Raw genomic sequence first — 13,338 nt, forward strand, 5'->3', positions numbered from 1 at the left:
CCAAAAATGCTGAGTTTTTGTGAAATGGACCTCCCCAACTTAAGGGTAGCGTGCGGCGCGCTACGCGTTGAGGGCAAAAACCTGTTTTTAGCAAAAAAAATTCAAAATTGACCAAAATTGCTCCAAATTTTCTGAATTTTGAGCTGGGGGTGTATCATTGAGCACCATGCTCCTTCAAGGTAGCTTCAACCAAAATCTAAAGTGGATTGGGCTTTTTCCTCTGTTTTAGTGCCTTGGCCAATCGTCTTTTGAGTACCTTCATTTTTGCTTTGCACACATGCATGCGGGCCCAATAATGATTTTTCATGTGGCAGAGCATATCTTTGTCCCTGTTTGCCTTGGCTATCAACCTCTCTAAATGAGTGTTCACCCGAATGAGCATAGACCCTTGCTCAATAGGTGTCAAATCACCGGGTCTCTTGCGAGCTAAGTTCCGGTCTTCTCGGATCCTCTGTAACTCATCAAGAGTGTGTTCATCCTCTAATTGCTTGTTGCACTGCTCTAAGTATGTGATTGTCCAATTTGCCATTTCCAACTTTTGCTACAACAAGTGATTTTCAGCCTTTAGTTGCTGAATGATCTCCTTTGGCTCCGAGCTAGGAGAACTGATGTCAAGGTCAACAATGTCTATGTCCGGATCACCTGATGGCCCCTCAACAATCATGGGCTGCTTGCCTCTCTCTTGTACCTGTGCTACTGTTGAAAGCGAGGCCCCTTCCACCTGATGTGGAGATAACACTCGTTGTGCTGATGAAGAAGGCGAGACCCCTTCCACCTAGTGTGGAGATAATACTCGTCGTGCAGATGCAAATAAGGCCCTGTGGCCTCTCTGGTATGTAACACATGCTGGAGTGCTGACATGCTCGGGCTCTGGAATGTGAAACTGTTGTGAAGGCCCCCCCTCATCATGGACAATCTCAGGAGGTGGCTGTGGCACCATGAAGAAGTCGCGAGAAATGAAATCCTCCCAAGCAATACCCTGCTATGCCAACTAATGCATCACTATGATCTCGATCAGTGCATAATGATATATACTCTTGTGTTGCTGTGCGGGGTTCTTCCTTTGCACTACGGGCACCATCTTCTCTATATTTTGGCACATGAAAAATGGAATGTTCATCATTCGTACCCGGGTGAAATGCATCAACAAACGGATATGGTACGAATATAAATGTGAAAATCTACCCTCACAAGTGAAATAGCGCATAATGAGCCTCATTAAGGGTGCATACTCATCCCTTAGGAATCTAAAAGGAAAAACAGAAGTTAGGTGTCTCATGCATCCGGGTTTGATGTATGGTTGATAATGATATCTGTCTAGCTGCTTGCGCTTGGTCCACTCCTCCCCAACATTTGGTATCACGGTAGCTTGAGCAACAATTTCAAGTGATAGGGTGAAATCCACTCCTGCAAGGTTCACATGACCATTGTGCAAATGTAGGACAAACAAGCGGACTAGTTCTCTGTGGTGTTGAATTTGTAAGATCCTCTCACAATATCCAAGGCATGATTGATACTGAAAACATGTCATTGCAAGTGGACAAGCTTGCAAATGAGCCAGAGAAGTGGGCTCCTCCCTGACATGCCGACCACCCTTACCAGCCTTGTGATGCCTCCTTGGCACTTCTACCTCCGGTGTTGATTCACTGTCATAACTCTGCTGATAATCTGATTCGGTTTCTGACATGGTTTTGAAGGCCAGATGGCTGAAATGTAATGCTGACTTTGCACTCAATTAACTGTTGTTTGACCCTTTCAAATGTTGTCACCAAGGGGACATAAATACAAGGGGATTGTTAGGGGAAGGGGAACATGAGGGAATTAGGAAGAATAAACAAAAATAAGGAATTTAGGGAAAGAAACATGAGAAATCATAATATTGTGGGACTTTAAGGTGGAAATGGGGTTTGGGAATTTAGTAAGTTTTAGGGATTTTAGAGAGGAAAATTATGAAATTTTATGGGAAACTTTGAAGGAGAATGTTGATGGAAATAAGGGAAAAGAGGGATTACAAATGGGAAACCTTGGACAGCAAAAAAAACTTGAAACCCTAGCACCATTGAGAATTTAAATCTTCCACAACAGTGTAGGGTTTTGATTTATCATTTTCATAGCATTTGAGCATATTAATTTTCTCTTTCATCTTGCAAAACCAAATCTAACCATGAAGGAGAGGCCTACCTGCAATGTGCTTGAGAGAAAAGTCGATTTGATAGCTTGCTGGCAGTTTGTTGAGCTGAAAACCCAACGCGTAGCACGCCTTTCCCAACGCGTAGCGCACCTCTGACGCATAGCACACATGCAAAATAACACTGAGAAAGGCAGCCTGATGCGTAGCGCGCCCCTGACGCGTAGCGCGCCCTCCCTGACGCGTAGCGCGCCTCTGAAACTGCCCAATTTGCTCAAGAACTCCTAAAATCACCTTTGCAAGGATTCACTTAGCTTGTGAGAGGCAAATGAGTTGCTAATGAAGAGTGATGTGCTTTTATAGGCTTCCTTTAGATTTTCATTTGCCCAAAACCTACTTTATAATGTTTTGAGTGTTGACACTTTTTGAATTAATTGGCTCTGACTTTTGGTTTCTTTTCTTTGAAAAATTGGTTGAAATGATGATTTCTTCTGAAAATTTTTGCAGGGATAGCTTCTGAGGTGCTTTGGCAAAGGAGACCAAGGCCGCACTTCGACATTTGAAGAATTTGAAATTTTGAGAATTTTTACAAAAAATGAGATAATGACCCTTGTTTTTCAAAAACAGAGTTTTTGAAAACAAGGTGAAAGTTTAGCTGTACAATAGTGAGAATTATTGAAATGATGTTTAATGAAGGACATCCCTCTGGCCTGCTGGTCCTTTATGACCTCTCAAGACAAAAATGGACTCAACCCTAGACCTAAGACCTCAAAACATAAAGCAAGATGAATGACCCTTTGAAGATTTTATTTACTTATACAAACCTGAACCAGCAGTGCCAAACAAAAGGGGAATAAAAGACACAAACTCCCTCCACCAGGATTATGGCATGCCTAACGGAATGCAACATGATCACACTGATGGGACACCTAATCATGAAATGAAAAGAGCTTTGATCTCTGGTGGAGGGCTACTAGACCGACTCTAACAGACCCTGCACCAGTGCATGTTGGTGTGATATTTCCTTTTCTGCAATTCCATTTGATTAGTTTTCCCTGCCTGGTCCAAGCAGGAGAAATGACCCTGCACCAATGCACGTTCGTGTGATATTTCCTTTTCTGCAATTCCGTTTGATTGGTTTTCCCATCCTAGTCCAAGCAGGAGAAATGAAACTGCACCAGTGCACGTTGGTGTGTTGCAGCAAGACTTTTTAGCTTACTTCCTGCAATCTTATTTTCTTTCATTAAATTCTTATGATAGGATAAATGTATATTGATTGTTTCTTCATTATTGCATTCTGTTAAGATCAAGAACATTCACTTTTTATGTGTGCAATTTAATTTGACACTTGCGATAATTAAGCACTCATTTTAAGAATTAATAGCTAGGTGCAGGAAGCTCTGATCAGGTGCAAGAACTAGTTTCTTGTCATAGGAACTGAGTGCTATGAACCTTGTAAATTCGAGCCCTTGCATGAAGTAAAAGTCCTTTGGTAAGGACACCATTTATACCTCTTGCATAAACCTTTGTTCCTGCACTAGTGCAAGCAGACTGCGATAGTGCAGAACAGATTAGTGCAAGAAGGAAATCTCTAAAGAAGCAGGTTTAGGGGCCCATTCTACAATACTGCCAAGTGTCTCTGCTAAAGAAAAGCATAGTGCATACTCAGTAATTAAACATTGATCGGTTGGAGTGATTGCACTTTTTATTTTGATTCCTTTGCAAATGCATTCTTTCTTGTTCCAGCACTAGATTACTTTGACGATTCAGTTATCTTTTACTCTTTCGATTCTACAAGCTTTTCTTTAAGAAAGTAGGAATTTCTATCAAAAAAATTCATACCATCTCTGGCATTACCTGTGATTCATCTCTAAGTTTACGAATCCCCCGGGTTGACAATTAAGTGTTGAGGAGTTTGCTTAAGTGTAATTCCTACACCCAACATTTTGGCGCCGTTTCCGGGGAGGCGATTTGGTTTGGTAAGAATTTTCTGTTGATGCAATAGGGGTACATCTGCCTTTATCTTTTTGTATTTTTTATGCAAGTGTGGTGAGCTTTATTTTAGCCAATAACTTTTAAAATCAATTATCTTCAGATCCTAATATTTAACGTTATATCATTTTTGGGGTGTTGTAAGAACCCCCATTACTAATATGTGTGTGGAGACAGGGACTATCAATCAACCAGATGGACTTAAAGATGATAACAAGTATGAAGGTTCTCTCTCAAGCCCTAGCAACTGCTAGGATCTTGATCTCTACCTCTCAGGAAGAAAACTTCTTGACAATAGTCAAGGACTTGTCCATTTCTCCACCATCACAAGAGGATTTAGAAGTCTCTTTTGAGGAGACGAATGAATCATGCACTATAATCAATGAAGGATATCCATTGGAACTTGAGAAGGAAAAGTTCTTGACATGTCTATCAGCAAATCTAGAATGTGATCAAGAGACTAACCGCCCTAAGGAGGACAATCAGCATGACAAGAAGAAGAAGATGTGCAGCATGGGCCAAATCAAGAAATTGACAAAGGCTACCATGATTACATCGAACATTGGTTCCAAACAACTACTCAAGCAAAGCAACTTTCTCCTCTTCTAAAACGCTTGTTGTCATATCATTTACATTCGTTGATTTTTCATGCTCATGCACGCTTTCAAGTTTGTATGATAAATTTGAGTATGAATATATATTTTCACCTGATCCGCACATGGCTTCATTGGAAGTACTCCTATACATAAAAGGAAGTCTTCCACCTCTTAGATAAAGCAGCGTAGGTGAATAAAGTTGTTATGATGCTATTAGGGTTTTTGATTTTTAAAGTGTAGTCACTAAAACTACTTTTGATCCGAATTGGTTGTTAACACACACATCTTGTTGAGTATGATTCACTCTAATACCTCGTGATTTTTCAAAGTAACCATGACTAATCACTTTAAGAAGTTGTCATCTCATATATATGATTTCAGTTTCCCTTAGAAGGTACTATTGGAAACCCCCTATGGAGGACTACTCTTGTTAAGATCATAATAAGCTATTCATGAGAACAGTAGAATTCTTAATTCAAGGATTCTTTTAGTCATTATCTGGGATATCTTTAATAAGTCTTTGGGGTAGAGAAACTAGTCAGTAATGATTAGTCATTAAAAACTTTTCAAGCCATCCCATACTCTTAAGGAGTATATTTGTCTCCCCGCTTATTAAGTAACCTTTTAAGTTAATCATAATCAGAGTATAAAAAAGATTTAGGGGAGGATAGGAGGTCTCGTGATGAGCCGACCTACCACAATTATGAGACCTAGCATGCATGGCATTACTGCTTCTGGTCACCAAGCCTGATCACGAGCTCAAGTTTTAGCTAGGGAAAAAGCTCAAATTTTGAATTTCTCAGAATTAGTTGAAACTAGAATGACCGAATAGGCCTCATCGATATGATCTTGTAGCCGCAGACGACACTCAAATCCGACATCGTATGGAGGCGTTATCACATTTTGAAAATGCCCAATAACTTACAAATTTTGAATTTTGGAAAAAATATAAAAATATATATATATTGAGGAATATTCCTTGAAATATTCCTTGGAATATTCCTTGGAATATTCCTTGGAATATTCCCCAAAATATTCACGGGAATATTCTGTTTTGGATGGTCAATGGGTAGCTGACACATGGCCTACTTAGAGGCCGCCACGTGGCCCCAAGTCTACAAGGTGTGGTTCAGCAAAATTTTATGGAGCTCACAAGAATTGACCCCAGGTCGGGTGGCTGCCAACCCACAGGCCCAACCAACCTGCTTGCACATTGGATCTTAATAAACAATGGTCACATATCCTATTTAATGTTTGATGAGGTTTCATTTGGGCGGAAAAGGGACCAACCCCCTTATCAATATGACCTGGGCGCTCAGAACCATAGGCTTACCAATGGATAAAACTACGACACCAAATGGTTAAGTTATGCAGAGCAATCAAATGGAACCGGCAGATGTTGCACTAGCATTAAATGCCACAGTCTTTCATTACCATTGGCCCATGGATCTGCCGGCGGTGGGGTAGTCGGTCCATGTGACCACTACACCCCTAACATTTATTACCACCCTAACCGCGCGGTCAAATCTGGTAGAGTCCACCATTTTAGGCGTTTATGCCAACTTTAGTGTGCCTAACTGCAGCTTCACCAAATTTGGTGGACTTTTTTAGGTCAAACTGGAAAACTTCAGTTGATCATAACTTTTGACAGGGAGAACCTTTTTGGATGAAATTTTTTTTGACTTCGTTTCTTCTCATCATTATGGAGCCATTTGTACAAGTTTTAGAGCCATTGGAGTTCATCTTCAGCCCTGTTTGCTTCAGGGAAGCTAAGAGAGCCATTAGGGCCAAGAGGGAGTTGGAGCTGTGTTAGGCTATGCTTAACCATTTGAAGTGAACCAATAGTCATTTTCAGTTATTTTCAGCATTCCAGAGCTATTGGGATAGGTTCTAGAGGCAGTAGAGGTGTTCTACAACCATTTTAGCTTCAGGGAAGCTTTTTGAGCCATCAGGGCCATTTGGGAAATGGAGTTGTTTTGAGTTGTACCTCTCTGTTTGAGGTGAACCAAAGATCATTTCCTGCTATTTTCAACCTTCTAAACCTATTGGAAGAGGTTTCAGATCTATTTTAAGACTTTCAAAGCCTAAAAAGCTTTAGGAGAGTTTTCAAAGCCTGTAGGGCCATTTGGAGAAGGCACTGTATTGGGTAATCTTTCATTGTTTAGTGATTTTGGAAAGGAATTCTTAGCTTTTTCATGTCTTCTGAGTCTGTTTTTGCATTCAGATTTTCCTATTAAGGCACTTTTATTCTTGTATTAGCATTTTGAAGCATTTTAGTTGAAGAGGACAAGCTCATTTTGGGAGACTTGATCTAGCAGATGTAGCCCAGGAGGGGTGAACTTCTCATCAAATATATGTGTCATTTTATGCTGAAGATATCTTGCTGAACAAATCTGATTTGATATGTTAAACAGTAAAAATACATATTTGCACCTATTTGCACCTGCAATTAAAAACACTGTTTAACCTCCTGAAACATATTGGTTTCTTTTGAAACTTCCAGCATATGTTATACACACTCCATATTTGCTAATGGGACATTTAGAACAGCAAGCTAATTGAGCTCACACATAAATTCCTAACAGTTACCAAAATCACCTTGTTTATTCCACAAGACAAGAAGGATTTTGCACACATTTAAATTAATGAAGATGGATACCTTGCACACATTTTCAAGTACTTCCATTTTCAGATCAGATGGTATCAAAGCTCGGGTTGAGCATTTGTTTGTGCAAAAAGGTGTTAAAGCAGTGTAAGAGATTCACTGTTTTATTGTTTGCAAAATGGTTGATTGTATGAGTTTGCTTGAGTTGAAAGGATAGATGATGTTAGCTAAGTCTTGGAAAGGGTTGAAGACTATTTTCCTTACCACAATTTACCTCAAGATTATCTTTGGAAAACAAACCCATTTGATTTGTGTTTGCTACAAAATATATTGGAGTTTGTGTTTTATGGCTACTTGAATAAGAGTATAGTTGTAAAGACATTTGGTCAAAAGCTTGTCATTTTTTTGAAAGCTTTGAGAACTTTTAGTTGAAAGTTCCTTTTGTTAATTGAGCATTTACATAATGTCGACTTCTTCCACAAGTGAAGTTTCCTCCTTCATGAAATTCTTCAACGAGGACATGAAGAATGGGTTCATTAAGGTGAAGGACATGGTGCAGATTCTCATTAAGGATCAAAGAGAAAGTGTTAAGCTTCATGCACAATTGTTGGCTATGAAGGATGAGAAGGAAACAATTCTCCAAGGATTGCATGACATGGAGAAACAACTCCTTCAAGCTCAAGAAGCTTTGTCCAAGAAAATGCCTGAGGATGAGGTAAATCATTCAAACTTGTCTTCAATTTCCTCAATTGAAAAGTGTGTTGGCTCTTTTGAAAAACATACAAGGGGTATAGGGTCAAAATTAATGTTTAAGATGGGTTATTATGAAGGCAAAGGTTTGGGCAAGCATGCACAAGGCATGGTTGACCCTATTTCGGTGGTGGAGTGTCCCAAGAATGTTGGTCTTGGATATGAACAATTTAATGGCGAAGAATTCAAATCCTTGAATGCATGTGATGCAAATTTAAAGAGAACCTTTATCCCAAGTTCTCAAATGCATATATGTCAAAATTGTTTTAACAATGATTGTCATTGTTTTAAGCCATCATTGCAGCAAGTAGAGGGTAAACATGTCGCTTATGGCGAGCATGCAAATGTAAATAATTTTCAAGACAAGCACAGTGATGAAAGTCTGAAAAGGAAAGTTGTCTCCTCTACTAGTTCATCGTCTCTCGAAGACAAAAAGGATGGACATTCTATGCAGCAAAAGAGGTATAATTATTCACATGCTCAATTTGATTATGTTTCAGCAAAGAATGATCATTTTTCTTGTTCAAATGAAAGGAAGTTTTTTTTCACATTTTGTGGTGGATTTAACCATGTTGCTTCAAGATGTTGGTTAAAAAAGAAAGAAGACAAGAAGTAGAAGAGGCAAAGAAAGCTTTCTCAGAAAGTTCTTAAAAGTTGCACATTTTGTCAAAAGAAGGGACATCATGTTTATCATTGTTGGACCTTGCATCCAACAAGTTGTCCAAAGCACATGCAGCTTGAGGACAAAAAGATTGGTGCAAGTGGATCTATGGATTCCATTATCGATGTGGAAGATTCACATGAAGAACTGCTGCTGCAACAAAAGACACCATGGAGTTGGCTTGGTAGGAAGTGGATTAACTTCTTATTGCAGAAAGTCATACTTATTTTATACATGCAAATTTCAGATTGGTATGCATGTATTTCAATTGAAAAGTTTGATGCAAGATTGCATGTGAAAGCAGTTTCAGTTGAAATTCCTTCAATTGAATTTTCCTTGTTGTTGCAAAAGTTCACCATGGAGGTGTAAAAGATGGGTATGATACTCACTTATATTGCAGAAATGTCATTTTGGTTCAGCTCTTAGTCACCCACATGTTTTTGGGATGATGTACTTGTTGGTATTTGAAAAGAAGAGTTGAAGTTGCACATGTACATAGAGGTTGTATGTGTAATTAGTGAACTGTATATAGTTCATTGTACATGATACATACACATGTGTTTGTAAAGATGTATCTTGTTGTTTGTCAACTTGTGTCGATTGTGTGCACACTTTTTACATTGATGGTTGTGTCAATTGTATAGCACATTTTAGGTCAACATGTTGTTGATATTGTATGTTGCACAACATGCCTTTGGTGTCGATTGGTGCAGAGAACGAAGTGTCGGTGCAAAGCGGTGCAAGATTCCATGAGATGGAAAAGCATGCAAGCAAAGAGGGCACAAATTTCAGCAAGGGTCACTGCTGGTTTCAGAATGGTAGATTGGTATGGCGAGAAAACTTGGCCGAGATTCGACACAAGTATATGGCTCATTCAGCAAAAAATCGCCATGAGGACAATTGGCAAGTCAGGAAATTTTTTTTTTAAGGCTAAAGAGAAGAGGATGTTGTTATTCTCTCATTTTCTATACAATTCAGTTTCAGCATTTCAGTGAGCTTTTGGGGTCCAAAAGCTTCTCATTTGGGAGGTGTGATCAGGAGCTCAAGTCTGAGCTAGGGAAAAAGCTCAAATTTTGAATTTCTCATAATTGGTTGAAACTAGAATGACCCGATAGGCCTCGTTGATACGATCATGTAGCCATGAACAACACTCAAATCCGACATCGTATGGAGGATTTATCGCATTTTGAAAATGTCCAATAACTTGCAAAATTTGAATTTTGGAAAAAATAAAAAATTAAAAAAAAAGAATATTCCAAGGAATATTCCTTGGATATTCCCCAAAATATTCACAGGAATATTTTGTTCTGGATGGCCAATCGGGAGCTGACAGGTGGCCTGCCCAGAGGCCGCCACGTGGCCCGAAGTCTACAAGGTGTGGTTCGGCAAAATTTTATGGAGCTCACAGGAATCAACCCCGGGTCGGGTGGCTACCAGCCCACAGGCCCGACCAACCCATCTGCACATTGGATCTTAATAAACAATGGTCGCATATCCTATTTAATGTTTGATGATATTTCATTTCGGCGGAAAAGGGGCCAGCCCCCTTATCAATATGACCTGGGTGCTCAGAACCACAGGCTTACCGGTGGATAAAACTACGACACCAAATGGTTAAGTTATGTGGAGCTGTCACATGGAACCGGCGGAGGATGCGCTAGCATTAAATGCCACGGTCTTTCATAACCCTTGGCCCATGGTTCTGTCGGCGGTTGGGTAGTCGGTTGATGTGACCAATACACCCCTAACATTTATTAACACCCTAATATTGCAATTAAATCTAGCGGAGTCCACCATTTTAGGCATTTATGCCAACTTTAGTGCGCCTAACTGCAATTTCACCAAATTTGGTGGAGTTGTTTTAGGTGAAACTGGACAAAACTTCAATTGGTCATAACTTTTGACAGTGAGAACCTTTTTGGACAAATTGTTTTTTGATTTCGTATCTTCTCATCTTTATGGAGCCATTGGTATAGGTTGCAGAGCCATTAGAGTTCATCTTTAGCCCATTTTGCTTTAGGGAAGCCAAGAGAGCCATTAGGGCCAAGAGGGAGTTGGAGCTGTGTTAGGCTATGCTTAACCATTTGAAGTGAACCAATAGTCATTTTCAGATATTTTCAGCATTCTAGAGCTATTGGGATAGGTTCCAGAGGTAGTAGAGGTGTTCTACAACCATTTTAGCTTCAGGGAATCTTTTTGAGCCATCAAGGCCATTTGGGAAATGGAGTTGTTTTGAGTTGTACCTCTCTGTTTGAGGTGAACCAAAGATCATTTCCTACTATTTTCAACCTTCTGAACCTATTGGAAGAGGTTTCAGATCTGTTTGAAGACTTTCAAAGCCTGAAAAGTTTCAGGAGAGTTTTCAAAGCCTGTAGGGCCATTTGGAGAAGGCACTGTATTGGGTAATATTTCACTGTTTAGTGATTTTGGAAAGGAATTCTTAGCTTTTTCATGTCTTCTGAATCTGTTTTTGCATTTAGATTTTCCTATTGAGGCACTTTTATGCTTTTATTAGCATTTTGAAGCATTTTAATACAAGACGACAAGCTCATTTTCGGAGGCTTGATCCAGCAGATGTAGCCGAGGAGGGGTGAACTGCTCATCAAATATCTGTGTCATTTTATGCTGAAGATATCTTGTTGAACAAATCTGATTTGATATGTTAAACAGTAAAAATACATATTTGCGCCTTTTTGCACCTACAATTAAAAACACTATTTAACCTCCTGAAACATATTGGTTTCTTTTGAAACTTCCAACATATGTTTTACACACTCCATATTTGTTGATGGGACATTTAGAACAGCAAGCTAATTGACCTCACACATAAATTCATAATAGTTACCAAAAATCACCTTGTTTATTCCACAAGACAAGAAGGATTTTGCACACATTTAATTAATGAAGATGGATACCTTGCACACATTTTCAAGTACTTCCATTTTTAGATCAGATGGTATTAGAGCTCAGGTTGAGCATTTGTTTTTGCAAAAGGTGTTAAAGCAGTGTAAGATATTCATTGTTTTATTGTTTGCAAAATCTTTGATTGTATGAGTTTGCTTGAGTTGAAAGGATAGTTGATGTTAGCTAAGTCTTGGAAAGGGTTGAAGACTATTTTCCTTACCACAATTTACCTCAAGATTATCTTTGGAAAGCAAACCCATTTGATTTGTGTTTGCTACAAAAGCTATTGGAGTTTGTGTTTTATGGCTGCTTGAATAAGAGTATGGCTGTAAAGACATTTGGTCAAAAGCTTGTCATTTTTTTGAAAGCTTTGAGAAATTTTAGTTGAAAATTCCTTTTGTTAATTGACCATTTACATAATGTCAACTTCTTCCACAAGTGAAGTTTCCTCCTTCATGAAATTCTTCAACGAGGACATGAAGAATGAGTTCATTAAGGTGAAGGACATGGTACAGATTCTCATTGAGGATCAAAGAGAACGTGTTAAGCTTCATGCACAATTTTTGGCTATGAAGGATGAGAAGGAAACAATTCTCCAAAGACTGCATGACATGGAGAAACAACTCCTTCAAGCTCAAGAAGCCAAGAAAATGCCTGAGGATGAGGTAAATCATTGAAACTTGTCTTCAATTTCCTCAATTGAAAAGTGTGTTGGTTCTTTTGAAAAACATACAAGGGGTATAGGGTCCAAATTAATGTTTAAGATGGGCTATTATGAAGGCAAAGGTTTGGGAAAGCATGCATAAGGCATGGTTGACCCTATTTCGGTGATGGAGCGTCCCAAGAATGTTGGTCTTGGATATGAACAATTTAATGGCGAAGAATTCAAATCCTTGAATGCATGTGATGCAAATTTAAAGAGAACCTTTATCCCAAGTTCTCAAATGCATATATGTCAAAATTGTTTTAAGGATGATTGTCATTGTTTTAAGCCATCACTACAGCAAGTAGAGGGTAAACATGTCGCTTATGGCGAGCATTTAAATGTAAACAGTATTCAAGACAAGCACAGTGATGAAAGTCTGAAAAGGAAAGCTGTCTCCTCTACTAGTTCATCATCTCTCGAAGACAAAAAGGATGGACATTTTATGCAGCAAAAGAGGTATAATTATTCACATGCTCAATTTGATTATGTTTCAACAAAGAATGATCATTTTTCTTGTTCAAATGAAAGGAAGTTTTGTTTCACATTTTGTGGTGGATTTAACCATGTTGCTTCAAGATGCTGGTTAAAAAAAAAAAGCACACAGGAAGTAGAAGAGGCAAAGAAAGCTTTCTCAGAAAGTTCTTAAAAGTTGCACATTTTGTCAAAAGCAGTGACATCATGTTTCTCATTGTTGGACCTTGCATCCAACAAGTCATCCAAAGCACATAGAGCTTGAGGACAAAAAGATTGGCGCAAGTGGATCTATGGATTCCATTATCAATGTGGAAGATTCACATGAAGAACTGCTGCTGCAACAAAAGATGCCATGGAGTTGGCTTGGTAGGAAGTGGATTAACTTCTTATTATAGTAAGTCATACTCATTTTGTACATGCAAATTTCAGATTGGTATGCATGTATTTCAGTTGAAAAGTTTGATGCAAGATTGCATGTGAAAGTAGTTTTAGTTGAAATTCCTTCAATTGAATTTTCCTTGT

Source organism: Pinus tabuliformis, chromosome 5_1 (genome assembly GCF_031772625.1).
Source record: "Pinus tabuliformis cultivar Carrire ecotype Pingquan chromosome 5_1, CPIR1, whole genome shotgun sequence".
Taxonomy (NCBI): domain Eukaryota; kingdom Viridiplantae; phylum Streptophyta; class Pinopsida; order Pinales; family Pinaceae; genus Pinus; species Pinus tabuliformis.